This window comes from Uloborus diversus, chromosome 8, assembly GCF_026930045.1.
Source record: "Uloborus diversus isolate 005 chromosome 8, Udiv.v.3.1, whole genome shotgun sequence".
Lineage (NCBI taxonomy): Eukaryota > Metazoa > Arthropoda > Arachnida > Araneae > Uloboridae > Uloborus > Uloborus diversus.
Window position 1 is genome coordinate 122,289,187 of NC_072738.1, and position 21,395 is coordinate 122,310,581.

The following is a 21,395-nucleotide window of genomic DNA, read 5'->3' on the forward strand; positions in this document are numbered from 1 at the left end:
AGCAGGAATTCTTAACCGCTAGACTGAAACCGTTCAGTGAAAACTTTTCTTCAGTCCTCATATTTGTACCTTCTTCTACTTGAATAATTTCTGTCAGAGAGAATTAAGATAAAGTTATATTCAATACTTTATGTCAGCGATTCTCAAACCGTGGCTCGGCGAATAAGCACTGGTCCGCAGAAAATTTTTGCCGGTCTTAAGAGTCATTCACTTGCGTTAAACATTTTCCTTGCTTAAAAAACAAATTAATTGAGGGAAAAAACGAAGGAAAAAAGCATGATAATAACGATGCGACAATTTTGTTTTTTACTTGAATATTGTGATAAATCCTCGTAATTTCTCATGATTTCTCACAAATGTTTATTTACTTTTGTAGTATAATTGTTACAAAAAGTACTTGTGATTACATTTAAATACTTATGTGACAATTATTCAAGACCATGTAAATGAAAAGTGTTATTTATTTATTTATTTCGGCAAAAAATAAATAAATAAATAAATAAAGGATGAAAACTTTACTGTTTCGTGATTTTTTTTTTTTTTTTTTTGAAAAGTTTTTGCCAGTCTACTTGGCAAAAAAAAGGTTAAGTAACGCTGCTTTATATGATAATGGCATAATTTCTGGATCAAGTATCCGTAATTTTGCTTTTTCCCGCTTTTTTTTTTTTTTTTTTTTCGCTTGGACTGGATATATTGTTTAAATTATCAAGAGAGTTTACCTTTTACTAATTAAATGAGTAGGAATCCTAGTTAATAATCCTGATCAAATAAAATTAAGTTACTCAGATTTTTGCCCTTTCCTGATTAAAGAACTTGTCTGCCTAAAAGAACTTGTGATACACTTTTATTCGACCCTTTTTAGGTTATTCATTACTTATATTTTGGATCAAGAATCCAATACTTGGCTTTTTGTTCCTCTCCACTCCCCCCCCTATACACTTTTTAAATTGGACTGAATTTTTTAAATTATTTTGCACAGTACGTATTTTGTGGTTTTTCTTTAAAGGTTTATTTATTTACAGATAATTAGCAAAATAAAAGCTTGCCTTTGCAGAAAAACCTTTGTAGTAAATGGTAGTAAAAGCGTTACCACTAACTAACTTGGGGGAAGGGGCGTGCACAGCAATTTTAGGGCCCGTCACAAATGACTTTTACGGGCCCCCTCCATATTGTTTCCACTACGTCCCTACGTATATTTTACTCCTCATTTAAAAAATATTGGGCCCTCTTCAGGCTCAGGCCCGGGCCAACAGGTGTCCCTTCTTTCCTCCCCCCTGTGCACGCCCCTGCTTAGGCTCCAAACCTCTGTAAAATATTTCGCTGCGCAAGGGACATAACATTGTTTATTTCACTTGTGCTCATCTAATTTTTAGTGTTTTTCCAAGTTTCAATTTTTTATGAGAGTGTAATGAATGCTAGCAACATTCTTACATAAAAATTGATTCATGTAGATAAGTAAACATTTTGTTTTGTTTTTTCTTGCATATCGCAAAAAATAAAACTTTTGTGTTCACTTTGCAATTCATATTGCCGAAACTAACAGAAACAACTGATCATGAACTAAAAATATCTCTATAAGTGTAAACAGTAAATGTATGTGATTCTTTTATTCATAGAAAACTCATCTCAGTTAAACTCGGTGCTCGTTATTTTCATAAAGAGGGCTAAAATCAAATTTGCTATGACAAAGAGACTTGCTTGGGAAAAAATTGTGCATAAACTATTTACTAGTAAGTGGATCAAGGTGAGAAATATTAATTTTCCTTCAACTGTTCCGTTAAATTCAAGTTGTTCAGTCTTTTTTCTAAAATCAATTTTATTGCATACTGACTAAAGATTCAGAACTGTTTATAAATGTGGCTAAACATTCTTCATGAGAATATTTACGAACAAATTGCATGCACTAAGGTACTTTTTACCTTTTAGGTATAGTTTTCTGATAAATCAATGCATAAGATACAAAAAGATAGCAGTCGGTATGTCGGGAGAAGTACCAGTAAAGTATTTTCCTGAGTCGCATTATACAAACGGTTAAACACACCACCCAAGTTATGGATTGGAGCGTAATTTCCGCTCAGGATGCTGGATGTTTAAGCATTGTAGAAGGCACGAGGACCGAATATCAACATAAAAAAGTGCTTGAGCAAAAGTTTTAGTAAAAAGTTTGGTTTCCAAATGGAGACTTCATATTCATGCATGATGGAATTCTGTGTCTTGAAGCTTTATCTGTGACCAAAATTTTGAATGCAAAAAATATGTAAAAACACTTTCATGGCATGAAAACAGGCCAAATATGAGCCCAATAGAGAATATCTGAACTATTGTAAAGAAAAAATTAAAGAAATAAAACTTCAAAAATAAGAATTATCTCACAGAAAGACTCATTCAAATTTGGCACCATGACGAGGAAATACAAATTCATTGCCAAAAACTTATAAAAAGAATACCAAGACGGATAGAATCTTTATTAAAAAATAAGAAACTGTCCCCTCAATATTAAATGTATCAACATTTTTAAAAGAAAAGTAATTTTTTTTGGTATAACAAGGATTTACTATAAATTTCACAATTGTTATAATGATTTTCACTCCTCTGTAACTAATTCAAAGGATCCAAAAGCAGCCTAACGTTAGATGAGATGTAGTTGCAAGAGAGAAAAATAGTTTAAAAGGTGTAAAAACATTAAAAGGCTCAGAAAATTGAGTTAACTCGACAGCGATGTCTTAAGTATGTATGTTACTGGTGCCGTTACCCTATATGTAATGGAGTATTTACGTTGATACTAAAAGAAAAAAAAAAGGAGAAACTGCAAGAGTTCTTTTTTTTTTCTTTCATTTAAAGATTAAGTTCCAGAATTGCAACGATTAAAATGATTCACATTTTACATTTCATAAAAAGCATAACTAAAGATATGATGGAAGAGTGCCTGTCATAAAGAAAAAAAAGCGTCCAAAATTTTTAAGTTTATTTATTTATTTATTTTTTAATATCAAAGTATTTAACATGAAAAATGTAATGAGATAAAATATTTATATAAGATAATGAAAGTGTGAATTTTTAAATTAGAGAATTGATTCAAAATAAAAATAAGAGAGAGAAAGAGATTTCGAAGATTTCTTATTAAAAAGTAATATATTTCTCGCACAGACACAAAAAAAAAAAAAAAAAAAAAAAAAAACAGTAAACACAGGTTGCACAGAAATTCAGATGTACTAACAGATATTATTATTCTACACCGTATTCATCAATTATCTAAGGCAAATATAAATTTTTTCAATTTAATTCTTAATAGAACAAGAATGTTTTAGTTACAGATTCCATTTTCAGTTTCCGTAAATAAGCAATTCTGATGTGTATTTAAAAATAACTAATTTTCGTTGAATTTTTGGAAATTTCAATAGTTTCATAGATATATTTTTAATTGTCATTAAAGTAATTTAAAAATGTTAAATTGGAAAACTAAGAAATGGTCATAGCTTTCCCACATTTACACCTCTTTTCAACATTGCTATACAATTTAAAAACAACTGTTGAGTTTATTTTTCCTTTGCATCAAACTCACCTCTCATATCAAAATTAGTTTTTAATGAATAAATATAGAGTGCTGTCTAAACAAAATTATATAGACAATGTATGGCTGCGATATTTTTAGATATTTTTCTCACTTTTATATTTCGAACAACATTTTGTCAAAAGCACAATTTCTTTTTCATCTATTTAATACGTGGTAAAGTTTTGGCTTAATTCCATTTGGCTTTTCAGCAATCAGAGAAATCGTTCTAGAATTGCAAAGTCCCCTCTAACACGCATTTGACATCCCTCCAAGAATTGAAATGTCATGCATATTATTGAGGAACCAAATGAAAAATAGACGTGCAGACTCATTGATTTCTTTTAATCATCCTGCATATAAAGTTCAAAAACAAAATGAAATTCCAAATTTTACCTGAAGCTGTCAATTAACTGTACTCCTTTCAGAAAAGCAGGGATCAGATCTCCTACTCTTCTCTCTTCCACATCTTTTTCTCTTCGTTCTCCGATGTTAAATCTCTACCGAGTAGATGGCCTGAAGCGTAATGTGACGTCACGTTTAGGTTTGCTCACCGAATTCGACGTCGCCAAGTGGAGCCAAAAATAGTATTGTGTCTATGGGGAGCAATGTCACACAGGCGCTCTTCTCGCACAAGTGTGTGCATTTGCAGACGTTCTATTTTTAGCCTATGTGAAATTAAAAGGGTTGGAGACTGTTTACAGGTAGCAAATTCAAGTATAGGAAATTCTGTTGATCGGAAGGGCATAAATTTCTCTTGAAAATTGAGCATGGGATAGATAAATTAAAAATGTAAAAAACTATTCTGTTTCAAAAAGTTATTTTTCATGTGAGGAGAATGCAGTTTGTCAATTTTCATGTATTGCATTCAATATAAAAGTGACAAAAGTAATTATTTTATAGATCATTTTGAGCTCGGTTTGAAAAGACATAAAAAGTACTATCACGATTCGAATGTCAATGTTATTTTTTAATCCACATAAAACGTATTTTTTAAATGAAAAGCTACCCATTTTTTGAAAGAAAATAACTATTTTTCAAAAATGTCTTCATCTCGTAGAACGCGATAGTAAAATGTAATTTAACTAATTAATTAACTAATTTATTTATTTATTATTTATTTGATTATTCATTTTGGCAACATAATTAAGGTTATGTAATAGCCTTCAGGCAACACGTGTTTGCTTAAACGCAGGACATCGAATTACAATTTCTCAAGTAAGACATTTTACATGATTTAATCAAACGGGTTTTTTTTTCCTGTTGAACTCTTACGAAACTTAAACACAGTACATCAAATTACAATTTCTCAAGTAAGGCATTTTATAATATGTTTTTTTTTTTTTTTTTTCCTGTTAAACTCGTTCCAAATTTAAATATAGGCCATCGAATTACAATCTATCAAGCAAGATATTTTACATGATTTAATCAAAGTTTTTTCTTTTCTATTAAACTCGTTCTAAAATTAAACACATGACATCGAACTACAATCTATCAAGTCCGGCATTATACATGATTTGATCAAAGATGTTTATTTATTTATTTATTTATTTTGTTCTAGTAAACTCGTTCTAAATTTAAACACAGGACATCGAATTGCAATCTACCAAGTTTGGCATTTTACATGATTTGATCAAAGTTTTTTTTTTTTTTTTTTTTTGTTCTATTAAACTCGTTCTAAATTTAAACACATGACAACGAACTAAAATCCATCAGGTTTGGCATTTTACATTATTTGATAAAAGATTTTTATTTTTTATTTATTTATTTATTTATTTATTTTTGTTCTAGTAAACTTGCTCTAAATGTAAACACAGGACGTCGAATTGCAATCTATCAAATTTGGCATTTTACATCATTTGATTTTTTTTTTTTACTCTAGTGAAGTCGTTCTAAATTTAAACACAGGACATTGAATTACAATCTATTAAGTTTGGCGCGAGTTTAAACACAGGACATTGAATTAAAATCGATAAAGTAGTGCATTTTACCTGATTTAATAAAAAAAAAATTTTTATTATGTTAAATTCGTTAAAACTTATTTTTTTAAAAAATTATTATTATTATTTTTATTTATTTATTTACCGTGAATGACTTTTATCTATATCAAACATGGAAAGTTTTCATTTTTCGTAATCTTTTACGTTCTGCATGCAAGAATGCTGCTATACATGGAAACAAAATACATGAAAGATACCTTTAAGTACTATAGAGTGAAATATTACGCACAAAAAAGGACGTAAATTAATTTTTATACAGATGACCTTCTGCAACTAGTTTCTGCAATTAAAAAAAATTAAAAAGTATTGAAACTAATTAGGAATTATACTTATTCCTTTAATGTTTGGAACGGGCTGGGTAATTTATGTACCAAATCGCTCAATACTCGGGATCAAAGGCAAAAAGATTCAGTTGGAATAGAACATTTCATCAATCGTGATAGAACAAAAAAAAAAAAAAAACAGACAAAGCAATTTCAGTGAATTTAGCTGAAATAAACGTAAAATTAATGGCTTGTGAAATGACTATTAATTTTAAAAAACTATTATCTAATTTACGTTATAAGAAGTTTGAAAAAAGATTAAACTACGAAGTGTCGCTTGACAAACAACAACGCGATCTTACAATTAATTTCAGAAAATTATTAAATTATAATGTTTGGAAACGATCTGAAATAAATGATGAAAAAACCTTCATGATTTGTTGAATATCAAGGTCCAATTTCATCCCATGCATTGTATTTTTGATCAGATCTCTCCCTCCCCTTTAAAAAAAACAATTAAGTTGAAATAAATAATGTTCAAATAATCAAACAAGCTAAAATACTTTTGACAAAGTCCAAAAACAAGAAGCTGATTTTCTCGCAAGATAGTCATTGTACAGTCACGCATTGGACACTAATATTATTGGTTAGATCTCTATGGTTCTGTGTGAACAAAAAAGAATTGCCCCAAGTTTTTTCGGCACTTACATGTTTTCCTAAATAAAAATTTAAAAAATTGTGGGATTTAATCCTCATTATTCGATATTCATCAGTACTCGAGAATTTTAATAAGTAAGTAAATAAATAAATATTTATGCACATATGGCATATGTATAACATCCAAAACTAAATCGCCCATAAAATGATTTTTTTATTGAATTCGCGAGCCTCTTTTTTTAGCTAATACTATATTCCTTCCTCCAAACCTTGATGAACTATTTCCTAATAAATAATCCTAAATAAATTCTTTTAAAATGATTATTCTAAGTGATCCCATCTCAGTAATCTATTCTAAGTTAAGTAAGTGTCTTCGATTGAGCAATACCAATGCAATATGCAGCTAAAGCAATATCTATCAGGGGCCTTCCACGGGTGTTTATTGATAGTCCGAAATTGAGTGCAGTTTTTTTTATGACGGATCAGAAAAGCGAGATTTATCTCACGGTTTCAAGAAACCCGAGTTAAAATAAATATTAGATGATTTGTTATGAAAAATCACTCTACGATTCGGTCGTATCAACTCAACGGGATTTTCTCCAGCTTTTTTAATTTGATTTCAGCTGTAAACGATTTCGTTTATCAAAGCTCTAGTAATCAAGTTGGATCATGACTGCAATTTTTTCACTCCTTGTCCGTAATTAAATCCCGTTACAATGAACTTCAAGGGACCGCAAATTTTCTTCGTAATAACGAGAATTCCATTAGAATGAAATTCAAGCAATTTAATGGTAATTAAAACGCGGTACTGAACATTTATTTTGCTGAAAAGGGATACTTCGTTGTACTGGTATTCGCTGTAATAATCATTTACACTCTAGAAATGTTATATTAACTTCTCATCTTTAAAACAATAACTATTTTACTCTTTATTACTGTCTTAGAAATAGATTTGAGTCAATATATTATTAATGTTGTGAGATATGTACATTCTGAACCATTCATGAAATTTGCGATACCAGTTGTGCAAAAAATTGTAATTAAGGGAATGCGGGGCAAAGTGAAATGGCGAAATATTTTCTCTGCTTTTAGCACCACCTATCTGGTAATCTTTTAACTATGTAGTAACACATTTAGTCTATTCCAGACAGGAAAAAATTACCTTTGAAAATTAAAGCATGTGATAATAAAGAGCAATGTTCAAAAATTTATGGAAAAATTTTAATTATTTGCTTGTATTTTTATTTTTTTATTTTTTATTTATTTATTTATTTTTTTTTGTCATTATGAAATGACAAAGTTATTGTTATTAAAAATTAAAAACTTAGTTGAGACCAACTAATATTCGGTGCAGTACTTGTTTAGTTAATATTAAGCTTATATGTATTATTAATATTAAACTTATTTGTATTTGTGCTTTAATATTTTGCACAATCAGTCAAGTGCGTGCGGGGCAAAGTGAAATATAACTATGTTTACGTTTACTCATTTAATCATTTACTAAAATTAATTAATTTGTTTACATTCCATTATTAAATAATTCCTTTATTTATTCATTCATTCACTTATTCTCTTATTCATTCATTTATTTTTCCTCATACATAAGATAATTAACTTATTTATTTATTAATTTATTGTTTCATTCCTTTTCATTTATTCATTCATCCTATCATTTACTCATTCATTTGATCAAATTTTTTTTTTCTATCAAATAGAAAATATTTCATTAAAAAAATTTAATTATTCCCTTTGCCCCATAAAAAAAAGTGAATTTTTTCCACTTTTTTTTTCCTCTTTGAAGGTAAAAATTTTCTGCCAAAAATAAAAAATAATATTTTGATGCAAGTTTTACTATTAAATACATTGTTTCTTCCTTATGTACTGTAATTTTCAAAACAAGTTTTCATTTTGTTCATTTTGAAATAGCTAAGCCATGTTAACTATTTCACTTTGCTCCACATTACTCTACTATTAGAAAAAAAATTCCCATTTGGATTCAAGTACAAAATCTTTTTGATATTTGTGATTTCGCCTACTTTTGAACAATGCATCATCATACTGAAAGGTATTTAACTATCAAGCTAATAAATAGTAAGAAATATAACAATTTTTAGTAACAAATATGTAACCTAACATTTTACAGAAAAGCATTTTTGTTTCCCAGGGTAATTTAGTTTACGCCATTTTTTTTTTTTTTCGTTTTTTCTATTTTTTTCATAAGGATTAGGGAATTTACATTCTTCGTCAGCAATGAAATTGTAAGTTATCGCTTTTACTGAGCTGTTTATTACGTGCTTTCTTACTTGTTCACATCCAGCTCTATGCATTACAGGTTAGCTGAAAGCGGGAATATTAAAAAAAAAAAAAAAAAAAACTTTTTAACACGATATTAGTTAAGTGTCATTGATATAACTTACATAATTATAATTATTAATTAGTCACATTTAATTAGCATTAATAAGAACAATTAAAATATTTTCTCCCCAAGTAAAGATAGAGATACAGTTCACTAAATATAAATGAAATTATAGATATGCTATTCATGTAAGCTTAATCAATTATCTATTTGTGACAAACCCGTGCGTAATAGAACTATTTTACTACTTCATCCGTAATAAGCATCCAAAAAGCCATGAAAACAACTTTTGCTGCACGGATAATGCTTTCATTTTAGGCTTGTCTAATGACTGTTTTTATTTCAAACTAGTGGTACCCGAATGGCTTTGCCCGTACCCCCCCCCCCCCCTCATTGGCCAGAAAATGTCGTTTTCGTATAACTTTTTTTTCTCGGGTGAATTCTGATCGAAATTCCAAAGAATAATCCTAACTCATTGCAGGAACAGCCAAAGACACACTCGTGATTGAGAAAAACATAATTTGAATTCACGATGTCGAAATTAAATTTGTTTATTATTATTTTTATTTATTTATCTATTCTATTCTATTTATTTATTTATTTATTGGCAAATTAGAAATCGTTTTACAGTTTATTGATTTTTTTTTGCTTCGCAAACCTTAAGACATAAACTAATAATAGACTAATAATAAGTTGTCCCTGTTTGAATGATGGAAGAATCACTAAACATTAATTTTTATGACAGCCTTCATTATTGAAATGTGCTAACAGAATATGTTCATTTAAGTTTGTACGGTCAAAAATCAGGAATACATTAGGATTGGGTATTTTTTAATTGAGGCTTTTAATTAATTAATTTATTTTATTTTATTTATTTATTTATTTATTTATTTTATTTTATTTATTTATTTATTTTATTTCATTTAGTTATTTATTTTTTGATAAAGAAATTTGTTCCTAAACGCATTAAATCATGAGAAATAATGTCTCCAACGGGAAACATAATGATTTTCTTAAAACCTTATGTGGAGTAATTTTATAAGTGTTCTCACTGATACTTAGGTAAATTATTACAAGATCTGTAACCATTTTTAAGTCTTTAAACAAAATATATGTTGATCTTTTGATTTTTTAATTTGTGTAATGTACATTAGACTTTTGATTCATCTATAGATGTTGCTAAATACTTTCTATGTTAAAGAAAACGTGATCTCTAATTTACTTTTATTTATTTATCGTAAAAAGCTATTAGTCTGAGGAAATCAATTTACAAGATTTTACTCTTCGTTGATTATAATTTGTAATGCCTGAACTATCACAGTAAATTATTTCAATAATTGTTTATGCCACGGTTTATTACGTGTTACCAATCCTGATTTGAGTTCAATTCTTTTTTTTCTACGGGGAGCAAGATTTTCTTTTGTAGTTGTGATGTGGATTTGAATTTAAAACGTTTTTTTGCTAGGTGGAGCGAAATGATAATTTCATGTAAATTGCGTTGCGCATTTGAGTTAAATTCTTTTTGTACGGGGAAAAGGGTTTTTCCTACTGTTCTATATATAATGTGTTTTTTAATTACGTTCTTTTTCTTCGAAGAGAAGGGGAGAGGGCGGACGTTTAAACGTTTCAATTAAGAAGATCCGATCGTTAATTGATTGGAGTTCGCTTCGCTCGCTCATCGGTTCTATTTCAATTGCTCGGTTGATTGTCGAGATAGGTAATAAGCAATGCATTGGTGGATTACTTGACATTTTGAACCAACTGTTAATGTAATTTAATGCTTTTATTTTTTTACAGATACATTTTAAATTTCAAAGGAACTTATACTGCTTTTTTTAAACGGTGTGCGCGGGGAGGGGGGATTTCCATTTATTTAAGGAAAATCCTTTAAATTATTAGCACGAGCATCGCCGTGCGGGTACAGCTAGTTACGGTACAAATTTAAACGTGCTCCAACTTATTAGCGTTTTTTTCCGTATATTTAGTTAGAATAATAATTGAAAATAATGTTTGATATTTGAACAAAACTAAAATTTAAAGCAACATGAAGTGAATCAAACAAAACTGAAAAAAAGAAAAACGGAACTGTTCAAAAAGAAATTAAAAAAGTGATTAACAATGATTCAAACTTTTGTTTTTAAACTTTAGAAGCAATTTCATTTTTCTCTTGATGATTGACTAGAAAGAGGAAAAAGTGTTATTTTGTCTATGTTGACTTGCATTTACCTTCTTAATACCTCTACGAACGTCACCAAGTTCAAATGAGCGCCAATAACACTTACCCTGTTCACTGAACTCCCCGGAAAGCAATAAACATCCTTTATTACCGGAGTCGTATTATAGACCTGGTTTAAGCGTACGTTCATTAAATTCGCCAAAGCAGAGATCTTGTCATGAACTAAGTTGACCAGCTCTCTATTTGCTGCATGCCAACGCATGCAGGTCTACTTTCTGGGAAAGCAATCAATACCACACTTATGTTCATTGAGAATTCTACTTTTATTTTTTCACAAAAACAGAACAAAATTCTGAATGCCTCACGAGACAGTTATTTCTTTTTTCGTTTAATGAAAGATGAGATAATCAAATGGAGCTTGTGTATGTGAAGGAAGATGAGATTGAAAACATTTTTGGAACCATGACCTATTTTCATATTTTGCATAAACTTAAAATTAGGCTATGTTGATTCCCATCAACAAACTGGCAGAAAAATTAAGATCTGAGTGATATTTAACCCGCTCCAGACAACAATAAAATACATTTACTTCACACAGTTCAAACTGTGAAGTTGTTTAAAGAATATTCTTGGAAATTGATAAAGTAAAATAATATTTTATTGAAAAACAAACACGATTTAAATTTTATAAATCAAAACCAAATAGTCAGTTTAAAAAACTACATAAATACGTATCATTCAAGAAACCTTATATTCAAGCTAATGTATAATGTTTTTAAGCAACCTGAAAATAGAGTATGAAATTGTTGGAATTAGAATAAATGAATAATTCATTGTTATATTGTTTTGTGGGTAGTTACAATGGCACCGAAACAGAAAAGATTTTTCTTTAATGTGGTATTTTTAAATCTTAATGTAAGTCAGTTAAGGTTTATCAGGGCTTCTAAACATCCAAATTTGTAGACTTTAAATAAAACATTATTTGTTTTTTGCAGAGAATACAAAATTGCGAGAGTATTTTAAAAAGTAGAACTGTTAGTAATGCAGTGCGTGAAAATTCACATACAAAAATAACTAACACATATTTATGGGCGCAAGGGGGGAGGGGGGTTGAGAGGAAATGGGGCAAGGGGGAAGAGGGGATGAGAGAAGATGGGGCAGGGGGGTATCTGAGAGACGCTCCTAAAGCTGACATTTTCCCCCCGGAAGGTTGAACACAATAATTAGATTTTTACGTCATTACTCATTAAATGCCCTTCTCTCTCTCAAAAAAAAAAAAAAAAAAATGCAGGACACGGCCTTAAAAATCAGAATGGATGGCCACAGTAGACTCCATCCTTTCCAATTCCAAGTTCCATTTAAACTTTTCTGAGATCACGACACGAGATAAACATGAAATTATCCTTAGTCATTTTAGGTAGAAGCAGGTAAGTCAATTCTTTTTTTAAACATGTGAATCAAACAAAACTATCATTCTTCGATCGACTATTAATTTTGACTTACAAAGAGGGAAGGGCAAGGCCTTTTTGCTTTTGGATGTAAGGGGATTGTTGCCCCTTGACACCCCTAACCCCCCGGTACGAGCCGCCAATGCACATACTACTTATACAGTGTTCAAAATATTACTTGATCAAAGAAATCATAGCTGAAAATTCTGTCTCTGTTTAAATTTTTATTTCTGTAATTAATTCAGAGTAAGCTTTTACGTATGTTACCAAAAATACCCGGCGTTGCCTGGGTCAGTAATAATTATGAGAAACAATTGTTACTTGCATCTGTTTTAAGTGAAAGAACATAAAACACACCGTTTTAACGCGATTAAAAATCGAGCTTCTTCTTTATCCAGAAAAGTAAAATAGCAATAAGTATAAAGAACGAAAGAATATTCAATTAGAAACGAAAGCACGACATTTATGCATATAAAAATTTGAACAATTTCCAAAATATGAACTAACGAAAACAAAGATCACTTAAAAAACCGTGAGCTTTATTTATTTAATTGAATAGCAGACACACACACACACACAAAAAAAAAAAACCTCTACTATGTTTTCCTAAGTGTGCAAAAAGTAGAGTTTCCAAATGTTGAAATGACTTTAAATTCATGTTTGCTTCCGGAGAAGCCTTGATTCAAAATTTTCATTATGATTACTATTAATATTACTGTTGTTAGGCAACGAATATTTGTAACAATGGGTTTTATATTTTTTCATTTAATGAGGAAATTACATAAAATTTACTGTTTTCCATCATAACTTTGTTAAACTAAGTTTTTAGAAATAAATTATAGCCTATGTTGCTTCCTGATAATGTAGCTATCTGTGGTGAAAAAATAGTTAAAATCAGTCCAATAGTTTTGAAGTTTACCCCGGACATCCTTACATACAGAAGTAACCATTTATGTATATAGATTTTTGGGCATCTGTATCTTTATAAGTTGCGTAGATGTTTAGAGAATAAACAGATTTTTAAATTTTCAGCTCCAATTTATAATTACATGAATGATAATTAGATTTTCGACACTTGATTCCGTTTTGCAGGTAGAGGTATTATCTATTAATTTTTAGTGGGTTTTTTCTTCCAAGCAAGTATGTGTTGTTCATATTTCTGTATTACGTTTGCTGTTATTATTATCATCATTATCATCATCATCACCATTATTATTGTAGTGGTAGTTTTAAAGCTTATTAGATTAGCATGATAAATATGGTGAGAAATTATGAACCTTAAAAATATATTAAGCAGTCAGAAGTCACAATTAGTGAAATTGTTGCAAAGTTTGAAAAGGAAAATCAAGGGAGAAATGCAGTCTCTGGATATTGTAGCTTTGTTTGAAGTAATTGCTTGCAATTCAGTCTTACCTTCGACCATATTTCTGCTTTAGGAGCTTTCCTCGTATATCAGGAAGGTGCCAAGCTATTGTTATATACATATATGTTTTCACTGAAGATTCCTAACTTACTTCAGAAGCATGACTGGCTTTGTCAGGAAGGTTTCTGAAGTTTTCATAAAGATTCCAGATTAATTTCAGGAAGTTTATTAACTTTTAGCTGAGAAACTTTCCTGGATTTTTCCAGATATGTTTATTGGCAGAAATTAGGCACATCATCTGGTCATTATTTTCCAGGATCGTTTACGATGATTTACAGATATAAAAATTCTGAGTAACAATTTTTTTGAGATAATTTTCGAAGATATTTGAGAATGTTCTCCTAAAACTTAGTTACAAAGATGACGACACATTACAGATTTCAGAAGTAACTACGAAATGCCAAAGTAAAAGTAGGGGAATGTGAGACAAAGTGAAAGAGTTAAGATAACTTACTTTTCTCAAAATGAACAAATTGGAAGTTTGTTTGGAATATGTCAGTACATAAAGAAAGAACAGTATATTTTATAGTGAAACTGTCATGGAACCATTATTTTTCCTTTTTGGCTGTAAATTTGTACCTCTACAAAAAAAATATCGAAAATTTTCACTTTTTTTCATGGGGCGAAGTGAAACGTAAAAGATTTTTCAAATGAAAAATTTTATATTTAATTGTTGAAAACATTTTTGATCAGTTGAGAGTGAGTAAAGAATGAATAAATAAAGAAACAGTAAACGAATAAATAGATAAATTAAATGATTAATGTGTGAGAAATAATAAATCAGTAAATAAGAGAGAATAAATAAGAAAATAAATGAATAAATAAGTGAATTAATAAATGAAGGAATGTAAATAAATCAATTAATCAATGAATACATTAGTGGTTTAATTCATGAACAAATAAATAGACAAAATGACCACTCTCACTTTGCCCCACAAGCACTTGACTAATTGTATAAAACGTTTAAAATAAATGTAACAGAATTCTTTAAAAAATACTAAGCACTTTTCATAATGCACTCAAAAGGACAAAATAACTTTTCTGGGTCAGAAAGAACAGTTCAAGTATTCCTGTAGTTTTCAAAAATTCTAAGAAAATGACACTACAAACGAAGAAAAGTGCGGCTCAAGTCATGTAGAGTTTCCTTATCATTATCTAGCTTTCAATCATAAATTAGAGTGTTGAAACATGTATGTTTTTCGTGATGGGAAAGTTAGGTTTGAAATGACTTGAGCTGCACTTTTCTTTGTTTGTAATGTCATTTTCTTAGAATTTTGAAAATACAAGAATGCTTAAATGGTCCTTTCTGACCCAGAAAATGTATTTTACCCATTTGAGTGCATTATGAAAAGTGCTTAGCATTTTTTTAAAAAAAATCTGCTATTTTATTCTTTTTAGTGTAAATGTATTTCAGAAATAGAATAATGTTACTATAACGAAAATTCACCTTATTTTTCCATTTAAACGCTCCGTACTAAAAGAAAGAGAAACCTATATGCGTGCCTAAAACTTTGAGCAATTAACATAAAAACTTATCCCCCCACCTCAAAGAAAATTATATGACAGTTTCAACCTCCAAATTCGTAAATTCATTTTTAGACATAAGATTAAAACATATTTGTTTCATGGCAAATGTGAAAGTTGAGGAATAAACTTGATATTTTGGAGACATAAATCCTAATCAACGCTCCAAATTCCATCGAATTTTTAAACGTATTCATCTATCCAGATTTGGTTTTTGACAAAGAGGCAAATAAGCTTGATCCAAAAGTAAAATTCGCAAATCTTTGCAGAAAATAAAAAAAAAACATCCAAATATACATAGCTTATTTGCAAATTCTAGAGTGTCAGCTGCATTTGACCCTTCAAAATAGATGTTAAAGGTCACCCATTGTTGACGAATGATAGGAATCAATGAAAGAATTCTTCATGCTTTCCTACTCCCTTTGAATTATCTTATTTGTCGTTCGATACGGAGGGGACCGAACCGACATGTGTTTGTCATGTCGTCTGCCTTGCGCTTCCCACGTGAAGAATCCTGAAATGTTCGAGAAGATAATTTGCGAAAAGGGTGCTATTCTTGACTGAAAGGGATGAAAAGATAAATCTCGGGAATTGTTCTCCAGAAAAATTCGTGCATACAATGTTTTTATGAGGCTTCAACAGTAAGAAAACATTGCTTGTTTGTGTGTGTGATGATGTTAAAACCAGGGGTGCGGAGTCGGAGTGGGATCGATTTAGGGGTAAAGGAGTCGGAGTCGGGAGTCGAAGGTTCAAAGTTTCAAGAGTCGGAGTCGATCATTTTCCGAAAAGTCTGCCACTCGGTCAGTGGTTGCGGAGTCGGAGTAGGACTGATTTTGGGGAAAGGAGTCGGAGTCGGGAATCGAAGTTTTAAAGTTTCAAAAGTCGGAATCGGAATCGGAGTCGGTCATTTTTCGAAAAGTCCGCCACTCTGTCAGTGGTTGCAAAGTCGGAATCGGAGAGATTTTGGGGAAAAAGAAGTCGAAGGTTGGAAAATTTCCGAAGTCGGAGTCGATCATTTTCCTTCCGACTCCGCTGCACAGGTTAAAAAACCCTTAAAAAAAATATCTATCGAATCCATTCCAAACAAAACGAACTGTCTCGTATTATATTTAGAAAAGTACGTTTTTGTATAAGGAGAACAGGAAGCACGTATGAACGCGTGACACATTGTATGTTTTATTATACTAAGTTGGAGTAAAAAATTCTCCAGTGATGGCAGTTCGAGCCCGATTTCTTGGGTAAACTTTCAGATCAATGGGCCATTTTTCGTTTCTCTGGTGGCAATTTTATTGTTTTATCAGCTGTTATATGTAATTTTATTACCGTTTTAGCTGACTAATAAGCTGAATGCAAGCCAATAAAAAACAATTATTGCAAGCCAATGTAGAACATTCAGGTAAAGTTTTGACAATGTTCAAATGTTTTTATTGAGTAAAAAATATTAATAAACTTAGGACTTACAAGTTAGTCCTAAGTTAGCTGATGAGGCACTTGTGAGCGTAACATCTGGAGGGCGGGCACATGTGAACAGTTCCCATATCTTCTCCATAGCATAAATATTAGTATAGAATAGTTGAAGTTTCAGAAAAATGTGCAAACTTTTATGGCTCATATTTTTTGTTAGTCAATTCGTAAATGCAAAGTTAATTATTTTTTTAAAATATGTAATTTATTTTTTTATTTATTCTCTTATTTTTCTTTTTTTTTTTACTAAATAGTAGTTTAAGAGTTTGGTGTTATAAAACAGATAAAATTTAATGAAAGGACACGAAATTTTGTAATTTAATTAAAAATTGAATTAAGTTTAAAAGCATTTTAATTACATTATTATTCCTTGTGAGAATCTTAAAAACATTGTATAATATGAATAATTTTTAGATAATAAAATAATCTTTGTACAATGTAGTCTCATAATTCCTTTTCCATCCAGTGATTAGAACATGCTATAAAACTTTAAACTTTGACAGTGAGCTGGATTATATAATTGGGAAAAATTATTTTATTATCCACGCTTTAATACACAATTTAAACTGACATAGTATAGGTTACAAAACCTTCAATGTAATCGGTATGTGCGTATATGCTTCATATTAAAGAGTTATTCCTTGAAATATGATAATAGTCCTAATTTTTTAACTTGTTTCTTAAACTTGTTCATATCTGCCACAGGCTTCTTCCCATGCGCCCCACTGTATAGGGGCACATGTAAACAATTGAAGTTTTTTTTTTTAATGCCACAAAATAAAGAAACACATTTTTTTTTTAATCTCAGAAAATTTCATGACAAAACGAAAAGAGTATTCACTCATAAGGGCACTCCGAGAAATTGACAGATATTTTTTAAAGGTAGAGAAGAGACAAAAAACCTACACTCTTTGAGTTTAACCCCAGAAATTGCTTTTTTTTTTCCTGTTAGAACTTTATAATTGTTTTTATGTGTTTCTATCGGAAAATAATCGCTGCATTATAGTCAACAAGGAGTTTAAATAAGGGTTTAAAAGCCTTGCAAAAACGTATTGCACATAGTTTTATTCAACAACAAATACAGCTATGCGTTTAGCGCAGTTTTTTGAAACAGAAAACAAGTCCTACCAAAAGCAAAAAAAATAAAGGTGTCTCGCTGATTTAAGCTCGATATAAAAAAACTAAAAAAACAAAAGAAAATAAGCACATAATCACAATTTCACTTTCAGAAATATATAATATCGTAAAAAACTAGCGTTTGGTACATGGCAACACGTTTATTGATATGTGCAATTATTAACAAAAAACTGAGAGAACTCTTATGGGACATTAAATTAATTTTGAATGATAATGTCCTCATCTTAGACTTCAAATCTTCAAAATAACAAGAACTTCTGTCTAGATTTAAACGAGCCTTTTTTCCCGTATACCAACATCAACTTTCTACCATTTGATCAATATTCTGTTACTAGCAATTACTGTAAATTATGTCAAACATACCTATTTAATATCTGAAGCTCGTTTCTAAAAACAAAGTATGCCTCTCTCATCTGGTGAACTGAATACGTAAAAAATATATAAATGAACAAATAAAGTAGTTACACCTTTTAAAGAATGCAGCTAATACTTTTTTCTGTAAAAAAAAATCTTTAATCCTTTTCAAAATAAATAAATTGAAAATAAAAAGCGCATCACAATCTACATTTCATAAAAATTGAAATCGTTTGTAGCTCTTTTGAGCAAAAATAAACCACCTCGGATTTTCCCCCCGTTATCAAAAATTAAAATGAATAAATAAATAACAAAAAGTTCTCTTAAGTGAAGAATTTTCCTCAGTGATATATTCGTCGACATATTTCCTTCTTTTTGTTAAAAAATAAAGCACTCCTCCTTTTATTTCCAGTTGCCAAAAATTAATTTACTTTATTAAAACTTTAAAATGAAAATAACAATCATTTCAACAATCATTGTTTCACAGTAAAACCTGGGGCAGCGAATTTAGAGTCAGACTGATTTTGAGGTAAAAGAGTAGGAGTCGAAAGGCAAAGATTTTAAAATTCAAGAGTCGGAGTCGACCATTTTCTCTTCGAATCTGCATTTCTGGCAAGGTGTCGGAGTGGGACTCATAAAAATTTGAGGAGTCGGAGCTGGGAGTTGGTCATCTTTCCCATCGACCCCGCAGCCCTGGTAAAATCATTTGTTCTTTGTATTCATTTCATTAGGACTCAGTCATATTTATCTCTGTTTTGAGTCAATGTTAACTCTACGAGGCATAGTAACTCGATTTTTATTAATAACTTTTTCCATTTCTTGAAACCAAAACAGAGAATGTAATCAGAATCTGCACAATTTTTTGGTGCCAAAAATTAATTTTCCGTGTTGTCGTTAATGTTAAAAAACTTTGAATTGTTCAAAAGGTACCCTTAAAATAGCTAAATAAAAAATACTTTATGTACTTGCTCTTCATCAAGAGCTTTTACCAACGAAGTTTGTTTGAGAAGAAAATCCACCTTTAAAGTCGGGATCTGCATTGCCCTTAAGTTTCCCCAAAGGCGCTGTTAAGGTTTTTTGAACTATTCAAAATTGTTCAAATAAAAAAGTAAAATATTGGAATGCGGAGTCCTCACCCAGATCTTTCGAACAAAAAGAAGTTTGTTCAGATCGGAATATACACTATAGAGTTATTGAGGGCGGGGGGGCAGACCGACTAACAGACACACATTCTCTTCATCTCAAATCCCTTCTTTCCATTTTTTAATTTTTCAATATTCATTTGATTATTAAAATTATTTTTGACTTTTTATTTTGTTCTTAGCGATGCATTAAGCTTTCTCTTTCTCTCTCTCTCTCTCTCTTTTTTTTTTTTTTACTTTTACGGGACAGAAGGCAAAAAAAAAACCACATGCATGTACGTGCAATAAAAAATACGACTGCGGTTAGATTCTTGAAAAGGGTTTTAAATACTCAACACAAAAAAATTAAAATAAAAGTAATATCAGCAACACCCACAAATCAACATAATGTGAAATGGACAGTAATTTCTTGAACAAGGAACGCAACGAAACAATAAAAAGTGAAATCCAATAAGTGAAAGTTCTGGAAAAGAGCTCGGCATGGAATCTTCATGCTCGTAACTATATAGGTATTAATGAAAACCTCACGTGCTGTTAGTTCTCTGTTTCATGTATTGATTACGGAATGTAAAATGAAAAATAGTGTGACGCGAAGCGTGGCGTTTGGTTTTAATGACGTCAAGAAACTTGAAGGCACGAAAATATAAATTTCATGATATTTTCAAAATAAAATTTTGCACTTTTTATTTTGATAACTTTGAAAAAGCGAAGGAATGTTTAATGCTCTATGTTTATCAAACAGATAATTTCACTGCACTTTTTTAAGGTATTCCGAGACACATGTTGAAAAAAAAAAATAGAGTTTCGAAATTTTTTGCATTGATTAACCATCTTCTTCTTCTTCTTCTTTTTTTTTTTTTTTTTTTTTTTTGAATGGGATTGCTTTAAATCGCTGAAACTCAAAATATTCTTGGTCAATTTTTAAAATTTTTTTCAAAAAATTATGCACAAATATCTAAGTTTTAATTTTTATTCGGTGATGTAAAAATATTGATTCAATAAAAAATAGAAAATATTTGAAGAAAAATTTCAAAAAATTCGAAAGTTAATAAAAAATTATATTATTATTAATATAATTTTTATTAATTAAAAAAAATCATATTTTTTGCAGAAAACATTTTTTTTTTTTTTTTCAAATTTGCCGAACAAAAATAAAAGTAAACTGTTTGAAAAAGACGTGCTCCGAATTTCATTACTTTATCAGTTCTTGACTTATAAGAGTTTAAATGCAAAAAATTGGGAACATTTTAATCATGGAGAAAAACGCGTTTCAAGTTTTAAAGTTAGGTATAATATTAGTTAAATGCATTTAACAAAAAAAAAATATATCTTTCGTTCTGATTAAGATAGAAACAAGATTCAAACGTCCTTCTACGCAGGGAAAAAATTTCAAAATTTGACGATTTTTGTGTCCCGGTCCTCTTTAAATGCAGTAAATTTATTAAATTACTTCTTCAAATCGTTAACATAAGTTTTTTTCTTTTTTTTTCAGTACTGAAAAAGCACTTATAATCGCGAGGTTCTAATTTTCGCGATCCCGTCGTAATATTTAGATAGAAATAGAAAATTTAGGGCCTCCCGAGATAGTTCATTTTTTGGTTCTGTTCATATAAAATTCGCGAAATTTTCTGCTCGCGAAACCACCATATCTTCTTTTTCATAAAAATTAAGGCCCGCGAAAATAAGTGCTTTTACAGTAATCAAAGTTTCTAAAATTTTTAATTTCCCAGCAATTTTTAAAAACTCCTGTTTCGAAAACCGCTATGCAAAGTGAAGTGGTAGAATATTTTCAGTTTCCAGCGCCACATGATTGAAGCCTTCGTCATGACAATGATCGAAAACACGTTTATTGAAAATTTTTTCTTTGCAACTTTCTTGCATATATTTTTTTCTTTTTTAAC

At 30.0% G+C, this 21,395-nt stretch overlaps 1 protein-coding gene across 2 annotated transcripts in view; it reads right to left on the minus strand.

The window, feature by feature from the left end:
* The window catches only part of LOC129227524 (monocarboxylate transporter 12-B-like), a 78,034-nt gene that overhangs the window by 47,843 nt on the left and 8,796 nt on the right, over positions 1-21,395 (minus strand). The window contains exon 1 of one of the 2 annotated variants that reach the window (XM_054862099.1): positions 3,947-4,083. The exons of the other annotated variant lie outside the window; for it this stretch is intronic. The gene's annotated coding sequence lies outside the window, so the exon portion shown is untranslated. Of the gene's footprint in view, positions 1-3,946; positions 4,084-21,395 lie in introns of those variants that run through there. 2 annotated transcript variants of the gene reach the window in all.